The sequence below is a fragment of the Hydra vulgaris genome, chromosome 04 (genome assembly GCF_038396675.1).
Source record: "Hydra vulgaris chromosome 04, alternate assembly HydraT2T_AEP".
NCBI lineage: Eukaryota > Metazoa > Cnidaria > Hydrozoa > Anthoathecata > Hydridae > Hydra > Hydra vulgaris.
The window spans coordinates 2,856,501-2,862,500 of NC_088923.1; the positions used below are offsets into that span (position 1 = coordinate 2,856,501).

Sequence of the window (6,000 nt, forward strand, 5' to 3'; positions counted from 1 at the left end):
TATATAATATAATTAAATGAGGATATAGCTGCGCATGTAAAATCACTGATAAGGTTTTATTTAAATAACTATCTGCAAGATTTCTATAGGGGTTCATGGGAATACAAATCAACTAAGGTTTTAAATAAGATAGGCATTCTCAAAGTATAAAATTATAATTTTTTTTTATCATTTCTACTCATTTTTTACTTAGTTTGATTAAATGACTAAATGTTATTCAACTAACAGGCTGAAATAAACATATGATGCAAGGAAATAACTCTCCCAAGAATTATTCAAACATAAACAATGAGATTATAAATTAGGATAAGCTTTCATTGCAAAAGCTGCAAAACTGTAGAATAACACTGTTTGTTAAAGGAATACCAAAAGATAAATAGTGTTTATTTTTCAAAAAATGATAGAATGTAAACTTTGAGTTAATTAAACAAGTAAAAAAAGTAAAAATTGCGCCTTCTTGCATATAGTTTTAGGGTTAATAGTAGGCTTAAAATTCAACACAGATTTAGTTTGTCATATATAATAGCTAGTTCGAATAAAAAATGCATAAATTCACGATAAAGTTTTTTTAAATGATTTAATTTACAAACCAGTTTTAGTTTTCCTTGTTATTTGTTTTTAGTGCCTTTAATAAATAATCGCACTGCATTTTAGTTTATAAAACATTTTAGTTTATGACGCCCCTGGAGATTTTTAAATAAAACATTACAGTTTATGACGCCACAAGAGCTTTTTAGTTTACGCCGCCACTGGACCATTTTTGTTTATGACGCAAATAAAGCATTTTAATTTATGACGCCTCTGGAAACTTTTTAAAACAATTTAACATTTATAGTTTTTGCTAAGCTTTTCCTAAAAATCATTTTTATTAAAAAATACATAAACAGTTTTAAATTTTCAGCATTAATCAGCAAATCAATAATATTATTTCTCATTAATTCTAGCCCCTCTTCACGCACACAAAAAAACTTTTTGGGTGTTCAGATTTTATTGCAGCATCTTGTTTTTAAAAACTGTCTGGATAAACTTTAAACTTATAAACCATCTTTATATTAGTTTTGTGTAGTACTATTTAGTGTTCGGACTGTTGTAATTGTAACACAATATCAGAAACAATAACTATTGTTATTGTATTAACTTTTTCGTAAACAATAACAGTACTTGTGATTTACAATTGTTGTAATACTGTAATACAATAAAAAATGTATATTGTATTGTAATTCAATTTCCTAATACAATAAAAAAAGTGTATTGTAATGACCCACTACATAAATAATAAATATTGTATTATAATTCATCTTTATAATAAAATAACAATTTATTGATATTGCAATTAAAAAAAACTATTTTAACGTCAAAATTTAATAAATGTTTTAGCAGTCCAATCTCCGAGGAATATGACCTTGAAGTAGGGTGCAACTAATATATAATTATTGGATCTATTTTTATTTTATTTACTGAATATTTTTTATCCTCGTTGCAATCTTTATATAGCTCTATAAAAGTGAGTTTGATCTGAGCTGTACATCTTTTACTGATCGTTTACTTACATAATCAATTACTACCATTTCTTCCATTTAGTTATTTGCTTTTACCTTAGGCACCTATTCAATTATTTCGAAACTTACTCAACTAACACTTACTCTAAAATAACTTGCGGATATTTTAGAGTAAGTGTTAGTTGTGAAATAAGGCAATGTAAAATATCAGGCAATTCTCGTTGATATTTTCACATTAATTGCAGTAACAAATTAATAAATTTATTGTTTAAATGAAATTTCTTGTAGTACTTAATAATTTATTTAATATATAACAACATAAAATTACAAAAAAGGTACTAATTTTAATTTATTTATTTGATTATTCTGTCTCATTAGTTTATGCAGACGTGTTTATATCGGGAAAAAAAGTAAATTTTTCAAAGAACTATTAAGCATTAGATAAAGAGCACGAAAGGTAATAAGCATTTTTCCAGTCAAAGAACTTTCGAAGGATTGCCACACTATATTTATTTGGATGCAACTCAAAAATATTGCAACAAATTAACTATGAAATAAGTCAAGAGAGCCCATGAGATTAACTATGGACAAGCAAATCAAAAGAAAAGGCGCCTTCCCCTGCTTTATATCAAAGACAACGCTTTAATATTGCATCAAATAGTTAGAGACATCTTTTTTAAAAAATTATTGAAATAATACAATAGTAGTCATCATTGAAATATTAAAATAGCTTATAATACACTTTTTGTGTTACTTCCATTGTACTTTAACTTACGTCTGACATACTTACTGATAGTCTGAGCTATTAAGAACTACGTTTTACATAAATAAATAAAAGTATGTACTTGACAGTATTTGCGTTACTACATAGTACATATTAATTAAACGCGTTTATGAAACTCAACAGCATTTATAAATAACTGTTACAATTAGCGATTTGTTCGTAAAAACTATAACAGACAGTGTGTCAGAGCTCGTTTCAGGAGTTACTAAAGATTAAATACTAATAAATCTAATACTAAAAAAATAATTAATATTTAGAAAATATATACATAAGAAAAACTCTACATAATGCTAACTCCAGTACTCTCAACCACAAAAGTCATTTTATCAATAAAACTAGTTTGATCTTTAAACGGCTTCCTGACAATGCACAGCGTAAACAAAAAATGTCATTAGTAAAGATGACATGGTTTAGCTAAACGATACAGATGTAAATCATTTACCTTATAATAAAAAAGAGTGTATCAATATTTGTTTTAAGGTAATAAGTATGTTCAAATACGTTGGATAATCGTGTTTGGACATACCTATTAAGTTAAAACAAATAGATCAAGTGGAAAAGCAGAAAACGCAGGTACTGTAAAGTATTTAAACAATTTTTTGCAGCAATCACTTTATTTGCGAAGCAAGGTCTTCAATGTAAAAGTAATTGGGGTAAATCTAATATTGCTGGTTACAAAGTTTGTTGTTCCACTTAATAATCATTTAAAAATAAGCAGTTCAGGCAAGTCAAAAGAGGAGAGGATTTAGTACTAAAAGAAAAGAGAAACTCGCGTAAAGACGGAGGCTTGGTAACATTCTTGTCTTCAGTTAACAAATTTTTAGCTGCTATTTCAAACTTGATAAAGAACTAAATACTCAAGGAAATTGGTGATCAGAAATTCAGTTTTCAAATGAGCGTTTGTCAAGATACGTCAGTGATTGATCAATAGACGATAATCTTTAGGTATGTAATCGCAGAGGACGTCTAAGAGCGATTGTTTGCTGTAAAGAAAATTATGAATTTAAAAGGTGCCGGACTATACCAACTATTGAAATCAAATTATATCAATTATTTCAGAATAATCAAACTATTGAACAGACTATCTCTACCTAACAGTTAAACAAAATGGATAAAAAATGTAAAGAACTGTGTGTCCTTTGAAAAAGCAGGACACATACGTGGTGACTCTAAGTTAAGTTTTAAGTTAAGCGTTACATTAACAGAAATTAAAGGTTAACCAAAAAAAATTACATTTTAATTCCACATTCACCAATAAAAAATTTACGTTTTATCAAATGCTGTGTGCATGTGGTATTACGCGCACGTTTTGAATTTGTCTATAACATATATTTTAAAAAACCTACAAGATGCCAAAATTTTTATTGATCTCTTGCAGAATACAGCAAACTACTTAGGTTATTCTCGCAAAAGAATAAACGCTCAGAGGATCTTCTCATTGTACAAGGAATTGGATCTGCAAAACAGAAATTATCACAAAATACTAGTAAAAACGCTGGCGGTAAAAACAGGCGGCGCTTAAACAAACTAATGATGCTCCGGAAGTTAAATCTTTTTATGCCCTTTTGAAATTTGAAAATTTCTCAGCTGACTAATTATTGTTCTGACAGTTTGTGGCATGAATTGCATATCTTTCTTAGCAATCAGAAAACTTCCATGCCAAAATTCAGTTTCAAATGGTGTTAATGTCTGATAATTTAATTTTACTTTAGACAATTTAGAATAAAGCTAGGTTTGAAATTTGCTATTTATAGTAACAATTAATAACAGTTTTAAATTTAAATTCTTTAAAGTTTTTTTATAGCTTCAAACATAGTTGTGCTCCTATTTTTTTAGTTCCCTTTGCAATCACTTGATTAGTTTGTTTACTGTTTAAATATGAAATTAGTTCTGTAAGTTTAATATGATGTAAAATTTACTCTTTTAATCATTTGACAAAAGTTTGAGAGAAGTTTGAACTTTAGAAAACAAAGGTAAAAATAATTTTGTTTCCTGCTAACATCAAAAAACCACGTTACTGTTATTCATTGTGTGCTGGTTTTAACATGCTGCTTTGGAAACAATTTCTTTCTCTCCCTCTCTCTCTTAGATTAGACTTGAATGTGAATTAGCACAGGGAATATTAATAAAACTTTTGTAATTACTGAGCTCTTGCGTATTTCTTAATACCACAATTAATAGTGACCATGTTTAAGGAATCTTTTACTGCTTGTATTTTAACATATAATTGATCAAACTATTTAACAATAATTTTCTTTTAATTGTTAAAATATTGTAAGAAATAAAATCTTTTTAGTTCAAATATTTTAGTTAATAAAATGTTTAAATAGTTTGTGGTGTAATTTGCCAGTGTTATTACGTTGTGCTGTCTAGCCTTTTATTATCTTTTCTTTTTTAATTATTATGGAGAAAAAGTTATGTATGTAGTGTGTGCTTACAATTATCTTATGATATGCTCTATTGTTATTGTGTTTTGTGTTGAAAAGCTAAGCTGTTATTGCTATTCTTTATATTTTCTGTTATATAGTTTTCCTAATTCTACTAACAATAAAATACAAACAATACTTTCGTAATTGAAATTGAAGTTCCTTTTTTAGTTTTTTGGCACGCTTTACTTGACTCTTTTTTTTGTACTGTGTAGTGACAGACTTTAAAAAGAACTTAACTTTTACTAATGCAGTCTTTTTTATGTCGTTAACTATATGCAATGACATTGATGATAGGAAGTCAACTTAAAGTATTATTTAGAGATGTATTTATATTTATTTTATTTTTGTAGATAATATACCAAACTATTAATGTCCTGTAATTGTTATTAATGACTTAGTCACTAATAACACGTATTACGGGTTGCTTAGTGCTAGTACTATTTAATAATTATAACTAGCTAATGTATTTAGTTTAGTAATTAATAGTTGATGATAACAATTATTAATTGAGTACCTTGGTTGTCTTTGTTTAGTTTATAGGTCTAGTTGCTAGGATAGTACTTCATCCATCAAGTAAATCACACTAAATTTAACTTTTAGTAGATATAGGAAATTACTTGCTTATCGCAGAGATTTAAAATAATTAAAATTAAAAAAGCGCTGGTTGCTGAATTAAAACTTCCGCACAGGAGAGCTTTTCTTTTTTCGTTAATTCACTTCCCTAAAGCCAAGAAAGCCACTACCGACCAGAAAAACTCGAAACCTTTTGCTTCTAAAGCGAGCGCTCAAATCAGATTTATGATGCTGAATTTTATTATTTATTATGATGCAAATCAGATTTATGATGCTGAATTTTATTATTTTATTATGATGCTGAACTTTATTATTAGTAAGCGTGGGTAATTTTATAAACATTTTACAAATATAATCCCCCACCTCTAATATGAGCAAAATCTTGCACTGATATACAAAATGAAAGTTGCAATAAATAAGGGTTATAATTAAAAATAACTTTTAAATAATAGTAAGTATTTTTTATGACCAAGGTTCAATAAAAATGTATAAATTTATAGAAACGCTCTAAAGGCGTCTTTCTAGCTTTTTAATTGAAACTTTAATCTAATCAGAGAAGAATTAAAATTTTAAATCAGTTAATTTTAAACATAACTTGTTAAATTTAAATTTTCTGAATTTTTTCTTACAAATTTAAATAAATGGAACTTAAACAACCAATATATTTATTTTGTTTCTAAAAAAAGAAAAAATATACAACATAAAGCTTTACATT

At 27.1% G+C, this 6,000-nt stretch overlaps 1 protein-coding gene across 1 annotated transcript in view; it reads right to left on the reverse strand.

The window, feature by feature from the left end:
- The window catches only part of LOC136079122 (uncharacterized), a 146,052-nt gene that overhangs the window by 49,973 nt on the left and 90,079 nt on the right, over positions 1-6,000 (reverse strand). The gene's annotated exons all lie outside the window — the stretch shown is intronic.